Source organism: Choloepus didactylus, chromosome 2 (genome assembly GCF_015220235.1).
Source record: "Choloepus didactylus isolate mChoDid1 chromosome 2, mChoDid1.pri, whole genome shotgun sequence".
NCBI classification, from domain to species: Eukaryota; Metazoa; Chordata; class Mammalia; order Pilosa; family Megalonychidae; genus Choloepus; species Choloepus didactylus.
This window is the reverse complement of record NC_051308.1, coordinates 207,425,474-207,448,647: the sequence shown is the minus strand read 5'-3', so window position 1 is coordinate 207,448,647 and position 23,174 is coordinate 207,425,474. Positions and strand designations below refer to the sequence as shown.

Genomic DNA, 23,174 nt, shown 5'->3' with positions numbered 1-23,174 from the left:
GTAAACTGTATGAACAGATGGCCAGATCCCTCTTCCATATCACTTACCACCGTTATACCAGCTCCTCTCTCTCAGATCACAGCTATGGCCTCTCCTGGGGGGTGGGGGTGGGGGTGGGAATCTCTATGACTGACTGATAGAAAAGGAAAAGCCCCCAGGTTTGGTTCACAATTAGGTCAGCTTGCTTGGTTGATGTGAGTCAAAAATGGACTACTACTGCACTATGGCCCCTGAAAGATAGCGGTGAGGGGGAACCTCCCAATGCGCAAAGTTTCGGTAAGCACACCGGCTCATCCACTTTGTGTGAAGAGAAAAGTGGCCCAAGGTAAAGAGATATATTGACTCACAGGCAGTAGTAAAAGGCTTGGCTGGTAGGTCAGGGGCTTGGGTGGAACAAGATTGGAAAATGGGGGACAAGGAGGTCTGTAAAAGATGATGTCGATGGACCTCTGAGAGAGGATGCAAAGTATGAGAAGCTTTGTACTACATACTAATATCCACAAGCAAGTACTAAACACCAACTGGACAGGAGATTTCAGCCAGCCTGTCCCTGGCCATCCCAGTTCTTGTGCAATGGACTCATAGTTAGAGTAGCCATGGTGTCAAGGACAGAGGGTGCACATGGGCCCAAAAGCATGGGCTCCCACTCTCCAAGGCTGATCTAGTACTGCTGCTGCTGGAGTTCATCCTGCCAGCCACAAAGGCCAATGCTGAGCCAATGCTGAGCCCCTGATATGGTAGCCTCCTTAAAAGAGACCAGTGCTACTTGGCAACAGGAAGATTTCCTTCCACACTGAAAAGGGAAATACTTTATCCTGATTATGATTGAGAAATATTCCAGGTATGGATTTATCTTTCCTGCCTGTAGGCCTCAGGCACCATCACTATCCAAGAAGTCACAAAGTGCTACTGCTGAAATACTGTATTACTGCATAAATTCACTTCAGATGAGGAGAGATCCACCTTACAGCAAATAAAATGTAGCAGTGATCACTGACCTTGTGATCCTCTGGCCCTACTACTTACACCGCACCATTTAGAAACTGCTGGCTTGATGGAGAATTGGGCCAACCTCTTGAAAGCACAGCTGTGGTGCCAGCTTGGACGTAACAGCCCTCAGAGGTGAGGCACTGTCCCTCACTTTAAATCAAGGCCGTTATATACACTGGGAATTAAAAGAGGTAGGGAGGGTGAAGAGTAGGAAAGGCCCCACTCACTATCGCTCCTAGTGTCAACTGGGAATTTGTGCTTCGTATACTCAATACTTTAGGCTCTGTGGCTCTAGATATGCTTCCAACATGAGGCAGAGTTTTTAATAAAACCTTTGGGGTTCTGGAAGAGAAAGGAGAGGACATTGCTTTGTGACATGGCCAAGGAACCCCAAGAATCACTGGGAGTCAGCACCAGAATGCTACAAATTTGAAGAGAAAGCATTGCCTTGCTGATGCTTCAATTTTGGACTTTTCTTAGCCTCAAAGCCATGAGCCAATAAATTCCTGTTGTTTAAGCCAACCCATTGTGTGGTATTTGTCATAGCAGCCTAGCAAACTAAGACACCGATCTAGACTGGGTTGTCCCTAGGTTTCAAGTTTTGTTCAGGTCTGCTCCACATGCCTCTCACTTTTCTTGTACCAGTGGCGTGTACCCAAGACATGTCCTCATGGTGACAACAGAAGTACAAGATTCAAATCCCATTGACCAAAACAACTGAGGGAACAAAGTTCAACATCAGTGGTGTCCTGGTTATTATTTCCATGGAACAAATTGCCCAAAAACTTAGTGAATTAAAACAGTAACAATTATTTTATTGTCTCTTTTGCCTCTTCTGGGTCCTCCATGTGGCTTTCTCTCTCTATGTCCGAATTTCTTCTGCTTCTAAAGGACTCCATTAATCAGGAATAAGGCCAACTCCCATTCAGTTGGGTCACACCTTAACTAAAATAACATCTTCAAGAGATCCTCTTTACAGTGGGTTCACATCCACAGGAATGTGGATTAAGATTAAGAACAAGTCTAAATTAGGGTACATAATTTGATCTATTCAACAACCAAACTTCAACCAAAGTGACTTGCAGATGCATGAATGAAAAATAAATGCTTATTATTGCATGCCACTGAGAGTTTGTCAGGTTTTTTGCTTTTTGTTTTGTTAAGCAGCATTATGGCAATAACTGTCTGATATAAGAGGAAATATGAAAGCAAGAAAAAGCATTCCTTTTCCCAAGAATATGTCATAATTTGTAATTAAGGGAGCTTTATGATTATTATCAATAAAAATAAAATAGAAGCATTTTCCAATAACATCTCTATCCTGAAAATTCAATATCCCTCTCCTTTCTTTGCAATTAAGCCCAATTAGTAATACTGGTCCCTTTTCTGAGGCCCTAAAATACAAATGACAAAAGATCTCATGGGCTTCCAAAGAATGAAATGCTATCAAATGCCTTGAGTTCCTCAAAACCAAGACAATAGAGAAATATAAAATGCTCCCAGCAACAATTAGCTAGAATTAGAGGCACCATAAGACCCAAATTAATTTACTAGTCCCTTAAGATAAAAGATCATGGAATCCCATCAAAAGAGGGAAGAGATAGTGCTCATTCCAAGTAGTATATTAGGGTTATAAATTAAAAAGCATCAAGAGATTCATTTAAACCAGGAATATATGAAAATAAGCTTCAGTCCAAAAGAGGGAAGGACAATAAATATTTGTCCATAGGAGCTCAGGTTCAAACTAAGGAGCCATGCAAAACAGAGAAGGAGCCAGGGCCCAGTTCTCCAGATCAAGCCAAACTTCAAACCTGGGCTTAAGAGAAAAAACAAACAAAAAAACAAAACAACAACAACAACAACAAAACGCTGGGGCTCCTCCAGGGTCAGTTTTAGCCAAAAGTGTTCGGTTTATCTGGAATTCATGATCTAAATGAATGACTCTAAATGAATCATAGCATATAAAGAATAATTATTACCCAGTGATTTTCTAAAATGGAATATGAGTTAAATGGGAAAAGTAAATTTCATCCCAAATTACTCCACAATTCATATTTTGATTTTAACGTAAATCTTGCAACACACTTGTCATTTGTGAAAACTGTATTTATTAGGTACCCCACCCTCCACCCCCAGGGCTTCATTGCTATAGAAACCACAAGCATTGAGTATATGAAAGTTATTATGCATCTTTCTCTACAAAAAGTTGGACAAGATAAAATACTAGAACTCTTATCCAACTTTGAGTGGCTCTGGGAATACTGACTTGAATTTACATTCAAACTCACCTCCTCACACTAACCAGAGTGTCAAATGTATTGAGAATACAGGCATACCTTGTTTTATTGTGCTTCACTTTACTGTGCTTCACAGATATTGCATTTTCTACAAATTGAAGGTTTGTGGCAACTTTGCATCAAGCAAGTCAATCAGCACCATTTTTCCAACAGCATGTTTTCACTTTGCGCCTGTGTATCACATTCAAACTTTTTCATTATCATTTTATCTGTTATGATGATCTGTAATCAGTGAGTTTTGATGTTACTATTTAATTGTTTTGGGGTGCCACAAACTGCACCATATATGATGGCGAACATAAATGATAAATGTTGTGTGTGTTCTGACTGCTCTACCAATTGCCCATTTCCCCATCTCTCTTCCTCTTTGGCCCCCCTATTTCCTGAGACACAACAATATTGAAACTAGACCAATTAATAACCCTACTGTTCAAGTGAAAGGAAGAGTCACACGCTTCTCACTTAAAAGCTAGCAATGATTAAGCTTAGTGAGGAAGGCATGGTGAAAGCCAAGAGAGGCCAAAAGCTAGGCCTCTGTACCAGTTAGCCAAGTTGTGAATGCAAAGGAAAAGTTCTTAAAAGAAATTGAAAGTGCTACTCCAGTGAATACACGAATGGTAAGAAAGCAAAACTGAATGACAGTACATATGTTTACATCATGGTTTACTGAATATTTCAAGTCCACTGGTGAGACCTACTCTTCTCAAAATATTACTGCTCATTGATAATGTGCCTGGTCCCAAGAGTTCTAATGGAAATGTACAATAAGATTAATGCTGTTTTCATGCCTGCTAATACCACATCCATTCTGCAGCCCATGGATCAAGGAGTTATTTCAACTTTCAAGTCTTATCATTTAAGAAACACATTCTATAAGGCTATAGCTGCCATAAATAGTGATTCCTCTGGTGGGTCTGGGCAAAGTAAACTGAAGACCTTCTGAAAAGGATTCACCATTCTAGATGCCACAAAGAACATTTCTGATGCATGGGAGGAAGCAAAAATATCAGCATCAACCGGCCTTTGGAAGAAGTTGATTCCAACCCTTATGGATGACTTTGAGGGGTTCACGACTTCAGTGGAGGAAGTAATTGCATATGCAGTAGAAATAGTAAGGGAACTACAATTAGAAGTGGAGCTTGAAGATGTGATAGAATTGCTCACTCACGATAAAACTTCAACAGATAAGGAGTTGCTTCTTATGGATGAGCAAAGAAAGTGGCTTCTTAAGATGGAAACTACTCCTGGTGAAGATATTGTAAACATTGTTGAAATGGCAACTAAGTATTTAGAATATTACATACATTCAGTTGATAAAGAAGTGGGCAAGACTTAGGAAGACTGGTTGCAATTTTGAAAAACAGTTCTACTGTGGATAAAATGTTATCAAACAGGATCGCATGCTACAGAGAAATCTTTCACGAAAGGAAGAGTCAATCAATGTGGCAAACCTCCTTGTTGTCTTATTTTAAGAAATTGCCACAGTCACCCCAACCTTCAGAAACCACCACCCTGATCAGTCAGAAGCCATCAACATAGAAGCAAGACCCTCCACCAGCAAAAAGATTATGACACGCTAAAGGCTCAGATGATAGTCAGCATTTTTTAGCAACAAAGCATTTTTTAACTATTAGCAACAATATTTTTAATTAAGGTTTGTACATTGATTTTTTTAGACATAATGCTATTACACACTTAATAGACTCCAGTATAGTGTAAACATAATTTTTATATTCACTAGAAAGCCAAAAACTTCATGTGATTCATTTTATTGCAATATTCACTTTATTATAGTGCTCTGGAACCAAACCCATAATATCTCTGAGGTATGCCTGTATCTAAGCCTCTTAGAAAGACAGTGATTAAAATTTTCTAAGAGAAGGGTTTTGCCTCACTCAAACTAAGCGTATTATCACTATCACCTTAGACTTTGAGGAGAGGCACAAAACCCATTGGTACAGTTTGTCAACAGTAGCACTATTGACATTTTGAGCTGGATAATTCTTCATTGTGGGGGGCTGTTCTGTGCATTGTAGGATGTTTATTTAGCAGCCTGCCTAGCACTTACCAACTAGATGCCAATAGCACCCTCCTCCCCAAGCTGTGAAAACAAAAAATGTCTCCAAACATTGCCAAATGTCTCCTGGGGGAGTGGCAGAGGCAGAAACATCCTCAGTTGAGAACCATTGCATTGGTGTGGGCTGGTCATTCTTAAATTCTCTTCTCAAGGATGAAAAGGAAGGAAAAATTCTTTGGGATATAAGGGGATAACCATGAGACAAGGTTATATTATGACACTAGTTCTCAATTTTTTTTTCCAGTGGCAGATTCAAGTTCACAAGCATGGTACTCCCACGGACATACTCAGATTCTGATAACACGACTATGGGCTATGCGCAAAACTCCACCACTTTATTCTGACTTAAGAAAGAATATTCAGCTCTAAGTAAGTGAAAGTAATATGACCAAGGAAAAAAACATGACTCTAATTTAATTTTTTTAAATATTAGAAATTAATTTGAAAACATCACTTTACTAGTTGTAGTAAATTATTTGTGATGCAATCACAACTGATCCAATGCACCAATGTTCAAAACACAACAGTAAAAACTGCCATATTATAGCTGTTTTGTATTGTGACACTGAGAAATTATAAATAGACCTTATAGAAGTTATGAATTTGGACATTAATTTGGAATCAATAAAAATTTATACAAAGGCTATTATTGATCTTAACAGGCTTTGAAGAAGGGACCAAAGAAGAGATGGTCAAACTACTAATGGCTCCCCACCTCCTACAGGGCAGAAATCAAACTCCTTAGCAGAGCAGAGCAGACCCCTTACAATCTAGCCCATCTTTCCTGACTCACCCTTCCCAAGTCACACCACACCTGCCCTGTGCCATACAGAGTCAATCCAGTGCTTCCCAACTTCTTCATGGCAAGGCACACCCAAAAAAAATAATATCTGAGTGTACGTAGGGGTATAGAGGCAAAGCTGTGACTGAAAACAATTGGTCTGTTGCTCCAGGCCCTCCTCCATGCCTGGCAGCCAGAGACTACAAGGATCAATAAATTGTCAAACCTATACCTATACAAGGCACACCCAGGGCACCACAGCACACTACTTGGTTGACAACCGCTGGTCTAATCCATCCTGATGCTTCTTGCCTTTGTTTTCACCAAGTTTACCTCTCCTCCCCCTTCCAAAGTGCTATTTATCCTTCCAAACCAGATCAATTACCATTTCTTTTGTGATGTCTTTCCCACCTCCCCGCTGCTATATTCCCATTACACCCAGTATTGACACCTATGATCCAGCTCTTACCACACTGGCCTGCCCCACCTAGAATGTGATCTTCTGGAGTCCAGGGGCTGCTAGGAACCAACTGGGTCTACACTCATTCAGATATTTATGTTAGAGGCAAGGCATCAGACCAGGGTGATGGAAGACAGGAAGAGTCCCTGCCCTCCTGGAGCTCCAGTCCAGAGGGGGGAAATGGGCATTAAACAGCCATTCACATGGTTAATTATTTAACTAGTGGTGGCACATGTTTCAAAAGGGAAGTATAGGCTTCAATGAGCACATATAATGAGTGGTTCTGATTTATTATGAGAGTCAGGGAAGGAGTGCCTTGAAGGGGTGGCAACTAACAGATAAGCTCTGAAGAACAAACAGGAATTAATTAGGTGAAAGGGAAATGTGTGTAAAAGGAGCATTCTATGTTCCAAACCAAGCATTCTGGTTCCTGGCATCTTTGTATCCACAGGACCTGGCCCAGGCAGATCCTAAATAAATATTTAATTAAATTTTAAAAAAGTTTTCAGTATCTTTAAGCACTTTGTCTCTAATAGGGTTCTTCCAAATAATTATTATTCCTTTTAGAAATCCTTTTCAATAATTTAACTTTAAAAATATTTATTGAAACATTATTATATGCAAGACTCCAAGTGCTCAGGGCAAAAAGATGAACAAGAATTTTCTGGGTGAAGAAGACAGAAGAAAGTGCTTCAAGCAAAGTAGAGAACACAAGAAAACTCATGGAGGCAAGAGAGCACATAGTCTGGAAATAGCATGGAATTTAGTTCCAAAGAAATATGCCACCTTGGTAAGGAACAAAGAGACTGGGTGTGCATTAGTTATCTATTACCAAATAAGAAATTACCCCCAAACTCAACAACACACATTTATTATTTCACATTCATGAACAGCTTCAGGGTCTCTCACAAGGCTGCACTCAAGGTATATGCTGAGGCCACAGTCATCTCAAAGTTCAACTGCTTTCAAGATCACTCAGTGTTTGTTGGCACTCACAGGTCACTGGCAGGATTTAATTCCTCTTAGACCTCAGTTCCTTGCTGCTGTTGGCCAGGGGTCACCCTCAGTTCCTTGCCTCTCTAGCTGGCAGGTGACTTTATCAAAGGCAGCAAGAGAAAAGGTAGCAAGACAAAAGTTAGAGTTTTGTAGCCTAACCATGGAAGTGATATCCCATCCCTTTCGCCACGTTCTATTCATTAGGTCCAGTGCCCACAAGGAATCACAGGTGGCAGAGATCACTGGGGGCCATCTTCAAAGTCTATCTAGCACAGTGCTCTACCATGTAGAGTTGTGAAGGCTAGTGAAAGGATGCTACCTGTATTTCAATAGGTAATGGAGTGCCACCGAAGGGTTTAGGGTATAAGAGTGACATGTTCAGTGCTGCTCTATGAAAAGACTATTTTGATTGAGTATACAATACTGTGTAGGATGGACTGGGAACAAAGAGTGTATTTAGAGTCAGGGAGATCACTTAGGAGGCCAGTTCTCTAGTCCAGGCCACTTTTACGGAAGACCTAAAGTGGGGTGCTAACAGCAAAAGCACAATAACAAAAACTTGTATCATGTTTTATAAGTTATGATGTATTTTTAACATACATCACATATTATAAATATAAGAACCCCATGAGATAAACAAGCCAACTACTGTGTTCATTTCAAAGATAAGGAAATTCAGGACTAGAAATTAAGTGACTTGTCTTACCATCCTAACATTGAAAAGAAGGGGGCATTTCTAATAGGCCAGAGTGCAAAGGAAGAATCTGATGATATTTGTACACTGACAGGCTGTGGGGATGTGGGGGGAGGGGAAAAGGATTTGTCAAACAAAGCTTCAAGTCTTCTAACAAGGATGAATAGGAAGGTAGTGGTTCACAAAAGTCAGCAAGCAGGAACAAGCATCAGTGTTGACGGAAGACGAAGGATAACAGAACTAGGGGTTTGGGGGACCAGTGAGACAACCAGGTAGACCAACTGGCATCCATCAGAAAAGCCAGCCTGGTGTTGAGAGATGTACACATAGAAACAGCAGTTGAAGCCATGGGAATGAATAAAATTGTTAAGAAAGAGAAAGAAGAGAAGGCAGAGGACAAAACCACAGGGAACTTCAACTTCAAGAGAAGTAAGAGTAGGAAATAGAGGAGGCAGCATAAGAGCCAAAGTGGAAAAATCAGGGAAAGAATCAAGAGGCCACAACTCAACAAATCCTGAAAAAGAATATTCGAAGAAATAAAGTGGCTGCCAGCATCAAATGCTGTAGAGAAGCCTAGAAGACAACAACTGCAAAGAAGGTCATTGAAAAAGGTCACCAAGCCACTTGAGGTAATTTCAGTGGAAAGAAGTAGAAACTAACCTATGAGGGTTAACAGGTAGGACTGCATGCAAGTTGGAGGGGCAGACAGAGAATACGAGTACCTTCAAAGGAACAAGGCAGTAAAGGCAAGAGGTGACCTGGAGCAGCAGCTCAAGAAGATGAGAGAAAACTTCCTTAGACTGGAAGAGACCTGAATATGTTTGCAGCAAATGGGGATGGAAGTGGGGGATTGGAAAGAAGTCAAAGGTGCAAGGGGAAAAAAGGGTACTATCTATTCATTGTATAAGATTCCCAAAGGGTTCCACAAACATATTGGCAGGAGTTTAGAACTGAAAGGGGTGAGTAGAAGTCATCTGGTTTACCTCCTACTTCCTGACTCTTTGGTCTCCACTACTGGCTCTTCTTACGAGCATTAATTTCCCTTCCCTTCCTTTCTCTTTCTTTCCTTTCCCTTCCCCCCTCCCTTCCATTCCCTTCTCTTCCTTTTCCTTTCCTTCACATTCTAATGCTCACTCTAAGTGATCTCATCCATTCCTGTGGTTTCAGGGTGCTGCTATGCCTGGCTGAAGCTCACTCATCCAGCCTCACAAGCATCCATAACCCCCACACAACCCATACATATACAAACTGTATCCTGTAGCCATTCTAAACATTTTCATTCTTCAAACGTGTGAAGGTCACCCTCTCTGGCCCTTGGGATGTTCTGCAAGCTGTGCCCTCTGCTTGGAATACTCCTCATACCACTCTTACCATGATCAGTTTCTTCCCATTCTTCAGATCTGTTTAGATGTAACCTCCTCCAGGAAGCCTTCCTGATTCCTCCACCATGTAACCCCACAGGCAAATCCATTTGTAAATAGTATCTTTGAATGTGATAAGTTAAGTCAGGGTGCAGACACATTTGTGAATAGGATCTTGGAAAATCCTATTCGGATATGGCCAAATTGAATCATGGTTGGCTTTGACCATTTTACTGGAGGCCTTATAAAAAAAGAAAATTCAGATGCCATCAGAGAAGCCAAAAGTCAGTGGAAATGCAAGGAACAGACACAAGGAGAGGCAAATCACCAAATGAAGGAGGAACAGATGCAACCCAAGGAACCCAAGGATTGCGGGAAGCCAGCACCAAATGCTACAGACTTTGGGGAGAAAGTATGGACTGTCAAGACCTTGATGTTGGACTTCTAGTCTTCAAAATCATGAGACAACGAATGCTTACTGTTTAAGCCAACCAATTGTTTGGTATTTATCATAGCAGCTCTGGTAAACTAAGATGGTGACACATATGGACCTTCAGTAAATATTGTTTGGATGAATTTGAATATTGTTTGAAGAATTTGTCCTTAAATTCATCTAGTGACACTCACCACACATGCAGTGAGTCTGGTTCAAATTATAAATTTTCTTAGAAGAACTACTGATTTATAAAAATTTTATAGCTCCTTCAGCTGGTCTCAGTTACAATGCATAGAGCTATAAGAACATTACAAGTGAATTCTACTGCCGGTTGTTGCTAGAAAAGAAAGCATAATGTCAATTTTCCTTTCAGAGTACATTTCTTTAGACCAAGCGAATCAAGATTCAAGGCAGAGATTTCTCTAATCAGTGATACATGGACCAGAAGTGCTGCTTGTCTTACTAGGGAACATATAAAGAGATTCTATAATGACAAATGTCCATCGAGAGGCATGCTTCCGAAGAGCGGATCCATCAGGGAGTTGAGGAACTGGCAAGGCATGTTCAAAGACCAAATGCCCTAGGTTGGGCTTGCAAAGGGGCAAAGTATCCATAGAGTAATTCAGAGTGGAAGTGCACCCAGTCAGCACTCACATAAGGGAAAATAATTCCCATGTCAGAATTTGAACAGCATGTACTAAGCAGAAAAAGATATTTCAAGACCAGTGAATTCATTCACCTGATTGATTTTTCTCTTTGATCTGCCTTTAATGTCAACCACGCTCACCTCCGCATCTGTGAGTACAGCTATGACCCACTGAGATAAGTTGAAAAGAAATGGGATGATCATTTTTGTCTATTCCACGTGGTAATTGAAAGTTTACCACTATTCTTGCAACACCTTCCATCTGAAGCTCTCCTAAACATTTTTACAGCATAATTCATTAATCCCTCACTTCTCTCTAAAGCACAATTATTCTCCCTCCCAAGGTGGAGTCATCAAGGCTCAGAAAGGATGAACAATTGGCTCAGGTGCAGGCATTCAGCGACAGCAACCCAACTCAGAGCTCCCAATTTGTAACCCAACTGGCTGGACTAGCTCATTCCAGAGGGCTACCCCAAAACAGGCAACTAAAGGCTCACAAAACTTCCAGTCTGTTCTAATTCTGCCACCCAGAATTCACACCTGGGAAGTCACTATCACTTTCCTTGCTTCCTAATTTACATAATATGTCATTTCCATCTTACACTATCTTAAATGTAAGCATGTTATAAAAATTTACGGTACAGTATTTATTTACAAGCTTATTCTTGGAAATTCCAATTCAGAATATATCTAAAGTTATTTCTCATAATAATTCAAAACGACAGTCTTCAATATATCTCCAAAGTTACAACTTTAAAATCCTTGGAGTACTTGCAACTACCTGTCTACAACCAAAGGAGAAAGGAAGTAGGTGAGCTGAGTAATGGGAAGAGGAGTTGGGGCTTATGGAGTATGTTTTGCTGGGGTGGGTGGACTAAGGCGGAAACAGAGAAAGAAAAAGACAAGGTAAAAACGAATATTGGCAGGGAGTTCAGGGCATGACTTGGCAAGGATGGTGTAGAAGAGACAGATGAGAATTGTTACCTTCTGGGCTCCCCCAAACTCCACAATCCAGAGGCCACACCTGGTTCTTCCCTGTGTGAGCCACCACCTGCTGCTCCCACCAACTGAGAGAGCATAGACACACACACACCCACACCCAGGAGAGGGATGTGACTCCTTGTGGCCACCTGCCTGTCTTCCTTCCTCTCTTAGCACCAGGAGGTCCCAGCCTGCCAGCATCCAGGGGAGGGAGCAGGTGCAGGCATGGAGGCAACCCCCAGTACTGTCACCCCTGCAGCTCCCAGGATGACTGATGCTTGCGCCTGTTCATGAAAGGAGACGCAAGTTCAAGAAATGTCAGGCAGTCACACCAGCAATACCAAATTCATTAATCATAACATTTGCAAATAAAGTAGACGTTCCAGGTAAAATAATATATTCACTGAGAACCTGCAATATACAAGGACTATGCCGTGGGGGTACTAGATGCTGTGAGACATAAAGCATGAGTGACAAATTCTACGTTTCCTCCTGCCACCCAAGGGCAAAATAGGGAAACTTCCCTGTAGCGTCTGTCTCATTATTTGATTCCTCCAGCAATCCTGCTTTCTTTGACCCCATTCAGAGCAGAACTTCTCACGTGGATGCTTCAGCCCTGCAGTTAAATTTTAGAAGCATGGGGAGATTTGGGGTTAAGAACAACCTCACACAGTTTCATGCTGTATGGTCAAGTAAAAAAAATTAATCATATCACCAATAGGCAAGGACTCTCGAATAAAAGAACTGAACAGTTCTTCCTAGAAACTGTCTGTTAGTACTTTTATTGCTATTTTTTCCCATTTAAGACTCTAGTCTACATCTTTAGTATCTGGTCAAAACAGGGTGTCACTGGCACTTCCCTAATTTGGCAGGTGCCTAAACCTTTCAACAAGGCCTTAAGGAATCTCAAGCTTTATGGAGCCCCACCCTGAGAAAAATGACTGCCTCCAATCAGCACAGTGGTTTCCTAAAATGGGAATTCTCAACCTACATTCATTCATTCAATAAATATATATTGAGCATCTACTGGGTGGCAGGCACTCTTCTGGTTACTAAGGATACAGCAATAAAGAAAAGAAAACCTTTGGGAGGCAGCATGGGAATCCTGTTAAAGTGCAATTTTAGAATCTCCTGCTGGAGACAGAGTTTGGAAACGTCCCTGTGTAGAGTCTAGTATGGACATCACGTGTCTTCTTCCCAGTACCCTTACTACCCAAGAAACACTGCACCAGACTGAAATGTTGAGGATGGGGACCATGTCTTCCTCATCTTTTAAGATATAGAATCTGGAATGCAGACGCATCCTCTCTTCCCTGTAACATGGACACGGCTCCCTAGCAATTCCTACCTTCTATACCTGTGGTTCCAAAGTGTGGCACTAGAACCAGCAGCACCAGCAGCACCTGGGAACTCATTAGAAACAAAATTTCTCAGGCATCAGCCCTGAGAATCATAAATTCTGGGGATGCAGCCTGAGCCCTCCATGTAATTTTAAGGCTGACTAAAGTTTGAGAACCTCTGTTCTACACTCTCAGGCATTCATTCACCCTGACCCACAGATTGACTCTCACAGCTTGGCTCCCACTGTTCTCCTCCCCAGCCCTTGTCATAATAACAGCAATCAATTATTGCATGCCTTCTGTGTGCCAGGCTCTGGGCTAGGCTCTCTACACAATGTTTCTTAAGACTCTCAGTACCCATAAGATTGATAAAATCATCCCCCGTTTACCAAAGAGGAAATCGAAGTTCAAAGAAGCATATTCATTTGCTCAAAGTCAACACAGTTAGTAACAGGATCACAATTCAAACTTAGGTCTGCTTAATACCAAAGGTCAAACTGCACACCTTTTGCTAGGCCTTTCAATATCCCATTCTCTCTTCCTTTTACTGTCAGTCGCTCTATTTTTTTTCCTCCCTAGGCCCTGGCACTACACAACAATTAGCTCCTACCTGGCATATCGGGAATCGGCTCACCTGAGCCCTTTGTAATCTTTCCAACGATGAGCAATATGTGCATTTTGAAAGCAACACACTGATTTCTCTACACTCAGAAACTTCCACTTACTTTTGAACATGAGTATTTCCTTCCTAGCTGCATGGTTCATTGTGTACATTTTAGGAAAATGGGATAGTATTCCCATCTTTATAGAAGAAAAAGTATCTTCTATCTTTTAGGGTAGTGAGAATACGTATGCTATGAAATTATATTTTCTATAGCCATTTTAGACTTGCATTTGGGGAGCAGAAATATCATAGATGCAAAAGATGCTCAACAAACCTGGCTGAAGGCATGAATCTGAAATTCAGTGAAGGTAAGACTCTCAGAATGTGTCTGTTCTAAAGCAACCTTTAAAAATCAAGGGGAAGTATTGGGCAAGATTTGGAGAAACAGGAACCCTCTTACGTTCTGGTAGTAATGTAAGATGGTGCAGCACTTGGGAAAACAATTTGGCAGTTTCCTAAAAACTTAAACATAAAATTACCATATGACCCAGCAATTCCTCTCCTAAGAATCTACTCAATAGAAATGAAAATGTGTCCACATGAAGATTTGTATATAAATGCCCACAGCAGCATTATTCCTGACAGCCAAAAAGTGGAAACAACCTAAATATCTATCAACTGGTGAATGGCTAAACAAAATTTGTTATACCCACACAATGGAATACTATTCAGCAATAAAAAGGAACAAGCTACTGATATATGCTGCAACATGGATGACCTTCAAAAACATTATGCTAAATGAAAGCCAGATGCAAAATAAAATACTGCATATTATATGATTCTATTTATATGAAATTCCCATAAAACGCACATCTATAGAGACAGATTAGTAGTTGCCTGGGGCTAGAGGTGAGACAGAGATTAACTACAATTGGCACAAAGGATCATTCTTTAGTGATAAAAATGATCTAAAACTGAATTGTGGTGATGGTTGTACAACTTTGAAATCATTGAATTGTACACTTAAAATGTGTGATTTTTTTTTCCTTTATTAGAGAAGTTGTGGGTTTACAGAAAAATCATGCATAAAATACAAGTTTCCCATATACCACCCTATTATTAAGACCTTGCATTGGTGTGGAACATTTGTAACAATTGATAATAGCACATTTTTATAATTGTGTTCTTAACTATAGTCCATGGTTTAACTTAGGGTTCACTGTGTATTTCAATGTATTTTTTTTTATTCCATTACCATATATACATCCTAACATCTCCCCTCTTAACCACATGCAGATATATATTTCAGTGCTGTTAATGACGTGCACACTGTTGTGCTACCATCACCACCATCCATTACCAAAACATTTCCATTGTTCTAAATAGGAACTAAATGGGTGAGGTTTATGGCATGCAAACTATAACATAAAGCCATTAAAAAGGGAGGGGAGAAAGACTGAAACCACTTGAGGTCCACAGGCTTGAGCTGTTGTGATTTGATACAACTAAGGCTTATTAACCTTGACACACCTGTAAGCCATGAGAAATAGCAAATGCTCACATTGTTTTTCTTTTTATTTAATTTTATTTTTAAATTAATCTTATTTAAAAATTTCCAAATTGTACAAACACTCTATATCCCCAAGCAATAAGTCCTCCTTCTCCCATCCTCATTTCTTGGTGACCTCTAATCTCCTTTTTGTCTCTATGAATCTGCTATTTCTAGATGGCTCATATAAGTGGAGTCATACAGTATTTGTCTTTGTGCGCCTTGCTTATTTCACGCAGCATAATGTTTTCAAGATTCATCCGTGTGGCAGCACACCTCAGCAGTCCATTCCTCCTCACGGTCGAGTAATATTCCATCGCATGCATATACCACATTTGGGTATCCATTCCTCTGTTGATGGACACTCAGTTGTTTCCACCCTTTGGCTATTGTGAATAATGCTGCGATGACTACCGGTGTGCAAGTCTCTGTGTGAGTCCCTGATTTCCATTCCTTTGGGTGTATACCTAAGGGAAATTGCTGGGTCATATGGTATCACACTGTTTTCTTCTTTGATAAATGCCTTGAAAGACAACCCCAAGGGAACAATTCCGCCGGAACAGAGGTTCTGCTGTTGAGCAAAATCTCCCTGCAGAATGTAGGCAGGGACTGGCCTGCCGGTATCCACTGCCAGCAGAAAAGAAAACCAGGACACGCAGTGCCTGGCAGGAATAAGGTGAGAATCGCCGTGTGGCTGCGCAAGTCTGAGAGAAACCTTGGTCAGAAACACACTCAGGATCCACTCTTCTGTGAGAAGAGGAGAGACCAGTGGGCACCATTTCGGGTGGAGGATTGGCTGTGTGTCAAACCCAGCCTTCCACGTTCTGCTGAACTGGAGCCTGAAGACCCAACAGCTAACTCTGCTCTACAATTTACCAGTTGTGTGACCTCCCACAAATTATGTCACCACTGAGGTGCCTCCTCTCCACCCCATCTCCTCAGAAGAAAACCGGAGATTTTATCTGCTACAAAAAGTTGTCTGAGGATTAATAAAAGAAGTATGCAAAACACCAAGCACACAGTCTTTCAATCCATGTAACTGTAATGATCATCACCTATAATGTAAAGAATTATTCACTTTCTACATACTCTGAAAGGTAAGGAAGGAGAAAGGAAAAATAAGAAAGTATTCCACTTCATATTATAATATTATAATGAAGAACCAGTGTCCAGGAACTGTGAGAGAACTAAGCATTTACACAGAAAGCTGGGTACACTACTCAAGTTACTACCATGATGTTTTTTGCAAAGATAAGATGTGTCAATTACTCTGGGGACAAGAAATTACACTTTACAAAGATTTCATTCTCATGCCATTGTTCCAGTTAGGGTAAAGCCTGTTTGTTGCATGTGGCTAGATAACATGGAAAACAATTTGTATTTCTTGTTCAGAGAGTACACCTATCTCCATTGGCTTTGCACAGCCCCTAGTTAGATAACCCAAACCTGTTGGAATTATAGCAGTACATCATCCAGTCTCCACAGAATGTTCAGGTACTTCAATCACTTGCCAAATTCCCTGAAGGGAACAAAGGGCATGGCTGCTGAAACAAAAGGGTCGGTGCCCCAGAAAAACTGCTGCCAAGGAGTTAGTTCTACCCAAAATGTAAAAGAAGGGAGGGGAAAGCACTGCCAGGGTGAGTCATTACAAGTAAAAAAATGTTAACTTCCAAAAATGAGGGATGAAAGGATAAAGGGCCAGGAGTACATTTTCCCCACTTGTAAAATATACTTCAAAGACTGCACTTCCAAAACCCATTTCCTTACTGTGGTGCTTTTTAAGATTTCCTGGTTTGCTTGTTTTTAATTAAAGGCAAACACACAGCATTGGAACTGGAGCCGTATACATCACTCATGTCAAAGGAGCTGGAAAGGTCAGAATGTACTTGGGTACCAACCATTACCAAAGTTTTAGGAATGGAAATACAGAAGTGAATTCAAAGATAAAATCCTTGTCCTTACATATTTCTTCTTCCTTACAAACAAAAGCAGTTTAATGGCTCTAGTGGAAGTTAAGTCCCTCTTTCATCTTCCCCTTGCCTACTGCAGCATCCAAAGCCCCTGAAAAACATGAAAGCCAGCCCAAGTTTATTTTAATAAATAGCTACAACCAGAGAAAAAATCAGCATAGTTTTGAGAATAAATCTGATGTATCTCGACCTTCGAGGAGAAGAATTTATTTAGTGCTTTAGATTTGTATCGGGTATGACTACCCACCATGAAACTCGGAAACTATAATTTATGTATCCAGTGAATGCAAAATTAACAGGTCAGTGCAACTGTCAGCTTGGGGGAATTTAACAAACGTAGTTCCACAAGGGTCACTTCTTGCCCAGCACTATTGAACATTTTCATTAATTATCTGCTGACAGAGTAGGTGATACTTAATAGAATTAAAGGTGTGTGTGATTAAATCTACCAATTAAAAAAATCTGATACAAACAGATCTTGGCAAGTTGGAAGAAAGGGAGGGACCATTTGGATATTCAGGGGTCTGCCTGGTACAAAGTAGGTGCCCAATAAATGTTGGTTGAACAATAAATGCAAATAAAACAAAAGACAAGCATGAGTGATTCCCTAAAGGTAGAGAAGGATAACCATTAGCAGTTTTCATCAATGCTTATAATGAATTGAAACCCCATTGTAAAATCACTTTATAACAATGCAACATGACCCATCAAAGCACAAAGACGTACTGATAATGCACACAAATCAAATTTAACAATAGCAAACATTATGAAGTGGGGAACACAAACATGGTATACACTTTATTACCCTTTTCCTTAAATGCAAACTTGCATCATTTTTTCCCATGTAATGTGAGTGAGAAGGAAGGAAAGGGATGGAAGAATAACCACTAAAGATTAATTGTCTTAGAAGATAACAGCAACAGCAAACAAAGGTACAGCTGGGTGGAGAAAAAAGAAAAACAGCCACACACAACTCAAAGCCCTGGAACCACAAGTAACATACTCCAAAGCAGCTGGCTCACCACAAAGCAGGACAATACACCAAAGTTAGAAAGATGTACTAAGATATTAGATCCCTCTTTCCCTGAGCTGAGGGGCTCCTGGATATTTGGCTTGGCTTGGTTTTTATTAGAGAGAGAAAAAAGAAAGTTTCCTGATGCTAGCCACCCTACCAAATGGCCTACCTGCATCAGACAGTAGAAAGACATAACAAAAATTACAAAGTCTCATATTCAAAAGAGAGGATCTGAGCAGTACCCAGATAAACAAATACTATTTTTTGACCAAATATAAGAAGCAGAAAATAAATAAGGTCTTTCAACAACAACAACAAAAATGCTAGGAAGAATTAACAATGGTTTTGTTCTCTTAAGGAAATTTTAAAGAAGTATGACCTCTATGGGAAAAAAAGGAGACCAAACCTGCCTTATCAAAGTTGACATGATAAGTTATCATGGAGCATTTTATATGGTAAAAAGTGCTATGAACAAAATAATGTGGGATAGGAATATCAGCAGTACTTTACAGGGATATTATTCTATATAAAGTGATCAGGGAAGGTCCCACTAATAAGCTGACACCTAAGCAGATACCTGAAGAGAGTTAAGAAGTGATCCAGGAGGACAACTGGGGAAACAAAAGGCCACCCTTGCAATAATTTACTGCCTAAATTTACTTCACCTTTGTGGGAAGCAAAACATCAACCTATAAATTTAATTTTAAAATGGTACCATGCCAGGAATGACCCTTGGCACCTGGCAGAAGCAAAAAAGAAAAATCTTCCTTGAAAAAGGGAACTTCAAGGGCCTCAAAGAATTTCCCATAAACTATTTTTCAAGGACAACAAGCAGCTCACAGAGAAAAATTACCCAAGCATTCTAGAAAACAATGTATCATAATCAGACACAATATCAGCAGAAGCAGATAAGCAAAAACTAGAGACACTGGAATATGAAATTATAAAACAACCATGCTTGCTCTGTTTCAATAAATAAAGTAGAAACCTGAAGATATCTGCAGGGAACAAGAATCTAAAAAGGAGTATCACTGGTTTGAAAAATAATCAAACAGAACATCCAGAAATTTTTTTTAAAAAAGAAAAGAAAAGATCAAAGCTAGGTTTAACAATAGACTAAGCATTGTTGAAGAGAGAATTAGTGAACTGGAGGACAGGTTCAAAGAAATTACCCAAAATATTACAAAGAAAAACCATAACAGAAAAAACACAAAAGAGAAATTAAGAGGCAAAGATGATAAGGTCCAACATACCTTAATTCAGAGTACCAGAAAGAGAAGAGTAGGGGTAGAAGCAGTATTTTAAGAGATAATGACTGAGAATTTTCAAAAACAAATGAAAGACACTAATCACAAGTTCAAAAAGCCCAAGCACAATAAAATGAAAAGAAATTTACCCATAAACATGTCACAATGAAAGTACATAAAACTAAGACAACATCTTAAAAGCAGCCAGAGAAAAAAAGACAGATTATCTTCAAAGGAATGCATGACAGCTATCTTCTCAACAGCAACAATGAAGGCTGAAGACAATGAAATGAAAGCTTCAAAACATAAAAATTTCCAGTATATAATTATATCTTCAGTGAAAATATCTTTCAAGAATAGGAGCAAAATAAAGTTAATTTCAAACAAAAATTGAGACAATTTGCTACCAGCAGGTACTCACTAAAAGAAATTCTAAAGGATGCTCTTCAGGAGGAAGAAAGATGATCCCACATGAAAGACCTGTGATACAAGAAGGAATAAAAAGCAGAGAACACAGCAAATATGTGGGTAAATCTAAATTAAGATTATTTGTACAAGACAATGACAAAAATGCCTTGTGCATAATTTTTAGAAGATAGAATTATGACAAACATGTAAACAGGAGGGAGGTAAACGGAGTCAAATACAAAGTGTCATTGTATCATCCATGAGGGGTGTAAGGATATGAACTTTAGACTCTGATGAGGGAAAAATTCATGTTGTAACTCTGGGGTAACCATGAAAAGAATATAAATAGAATGCATAAATTCAGAATCAGTAAAGAGACAAATAGAATGAGGTGAAATAACCAAAATGGTAAGCAAGAAAGGAAAGAAAACAAAACATAGAATAGACAGAATAAATAGCAACCCAAATAAGAGATTTAAACACAAATAGATCAGAGATAACGTTAAATGTGAATGAACTAAGTGTTCCAGTTAAAAGTCAGATTGTCAGACTAATAATAAAATCCATCTGTATGCCATTTGCAAAAGACTCATCTAAAATATAAGAATATAGAAAGTCAGAAACTAAACAGATGGAAAAAATACATAATGCAAATATGTACTAAAATAATATTTTCATTAAGGTACCAAGGGCTTTGCCCTGGGCAAAAAAAAGGATGGAGATGGGCTAAATGAAGGATCAAGAGGGAGTAACATGGGCAAGATTACAGCAATATATGCTGAAAAGAATAACCCAGTAGAAAAGACAAAACTGATGATGCAGAAAGTATGCAAGTGCAGGAACAAGGTTCTTGAGTAGGCAAGAGGGGCTGTGATCTAGCACGCAATTGGAGAGCCTGCCCAGTTCATCCAGCATCACAGGTAGCAGGTGTGGGTACAGATGCCCGTGTGATGTGATGGTGCTGGCATGGGGAAGTACTCTTCTTCTGATTGTTTCTATGTTCTTGAAAAATGGGAAACAAGGTCATCACCTGAGAGTGAGGACAAAAAGGACATGTTGGAAATGCGTGGAGAGAGAAGAAAGTGAGAAACAGTCAAATGCCAAGGCTCCATCAACATTTGCCGTGTGAGTGAATGGGACAGTTAATGGATGGGTAAACGTCATAGAAGTGACAGCAACAAGAGTCCACCTGAAGTCAGTCGTTAGAAATTTAAAATAGCTGCATGTTTTTCTCTAACTGTGTCCTTTTGGCCTCATGACCATGAGCAGACAAGCCTAGGCACAAAACCACATGCAAAGGATAGCGGAGTAGAAGCACGGCAATCTTGTTAGGCCACTAAACCCACCCTCCCTGGGCTTCATCTCCATCTTGGCTTCTTCTAAGTGGTCAACATCTCCATGCTTTCAGCCACTGGTAGCTGTGGTGTCTATTGCTTGCTGCTAAGAGCACCCTAATTCACAGAGCTGTGACTGAGTATCCCAACTGCAGGGTCTCGACAAAAAGGTCCTATGGAAAGAGTGCCAAAGGATTTGTGGCCACATTTTAAAACTGCCACAACACTTTTCCCGCTGTGGCTACTTCCATATCATCTATCCAGGAAGAAGTTCCACTCCCATTCTTGATTCAGCCAGTGTAATAAGTCCACAGACATGTGAGAGAAGGCCAAAGATTAATAAATCTCTTTAGACACAGTTGAAATCAGGCAAATCCCACTTGCTATTTATTCCTAAGTGAAAATTAGACTTGAACTGTGCAAGCTGTAGATTATGTAAGTTTGTCAGGAATGCATGCCTTGCATAAACTGCCAACACCCTGTACTTGTTTTAATTCTGTGAGGATCCAAAACATAATATAACAAGAAGAACGAAAGCAGAGGAGATGCGAAAATTACATCCAACTTTTAGCTAAGGATTAAAGAATCACCAAATGATTAACTTCCCTCAAAATACGAGTTTCTCATGCTGTTTGAATTGAAGGAATGTTTTTTTCTGTTGAAATCAAGCATTATTAGTAAACAGCAGTTGTGAGAACGCGAAGTGGCTAAATTGTAGGCTTTGTTGGAAACAGCCCTGAATAGAACATATTAGCATAAATTGTATTTTTTATGGTTAAGCTGCGGTGTTAAATATCAAACTGTGCTTAACGATTGCTCTCCATATACAGACTAAATTAAGCTACCTGTTATATCAATTTAGTAAATTTTCAAAACGGGAGAAGTCAGCAATTTAAATGTATGTGTTTGTAAAACATCCTGAGGTACCCTGGCTTAACGTCAATGAACAAAACACCCCTTAGAGTGTTTAAAGCCTGTCTATTTAAAAGGATTTTAGCAAGGGGGTAAATACAAGATTAATTTTAAAAGGGAAATCAACATACTATAAAATGAACAACTTAATACATTTCATGCCCCCAAAAAAGAAGTTTGTATTATATCTTGATTTTCTCTAAATTAAATACTGTTTTAAATAATTTTGCCTCACCACTGTCATATTATTCAGGAAACTGAACACAGAATTTTTCCCAGTTAAACTGACAATCACTATTTGTTTTCCTCTACCTTTGGCCCTGGATATTTGGCAAATTTTATTAAATGAAGAGGAAAAGTTAAGCAAAGTATACATTCTCATGACTTCAGGGTTTTTTTCCCTAAATTTTGTATATTCTTGGAGAATACTGAGCATATCAGACAGATCTCTTTTCCTTAAATCTGTAATGAACATTCGTACACTACCTAGCAGATATTTAATATCCTGGGAGGAAGTAATTTGTGTATGTCTCAGTTGTGTCAAATGTAAAATTAAGCATCCATATTAGATTGTGTTGGATACCAAAATCAATTGTTGAAAATAGATCATAAATCCTTATTTGATGTCTGACCATTTAAAACTGACCATTTGAAATAATTTGAAATAATCAAGCATTAGTTAACAAATGGTTTGCTTATATCTTTTTCTATATCACAAGAAGATTGTTAGTAAACAAAATGAGCTGTCATTAGCACTTCCCTCATTCAATTTTGCCACTTTTATTTTGTTCCCATCTACATAATATGAAATCATTTTAATTCTTTGTAATACTTTTTCTAATTACAAAAGGAACACATGCTCATTGTAGAAAATTTAGAAAATATAAGCAAACCAAATGAAAAAAGCAAAAATACTCCAAAATAATTTATTTTACAACTTCCAAATTAGATCCCAATTCTCACTCCTTAAACCAAAAAGTCTGAGGGAACGACATTCCAAAGAGAGGGAATACAAGTGAAGGCACAGAGTTGAGAAAGCCAGTGAGGATGGTAGTGATCAAGTCACAGAAGAATGC

The 23,174-nt window shown here is 39.5% G+C and overlaps 1 protein-coding gene across 1 annotated transcript in view; it reads right to left on the bottom strand.

Annotated features, from left to right (window-relative positions):
- The window catches only part of HIVEP3 (HIVEP zinc finger 3), a 508,675-nt gene that overhangs the window by 484,707 nt on the left and 794 nt on the right, over positions 1–23,174 (bottom strand). The gene's annotated exons all lie outside the window — the stretch shown is intronic.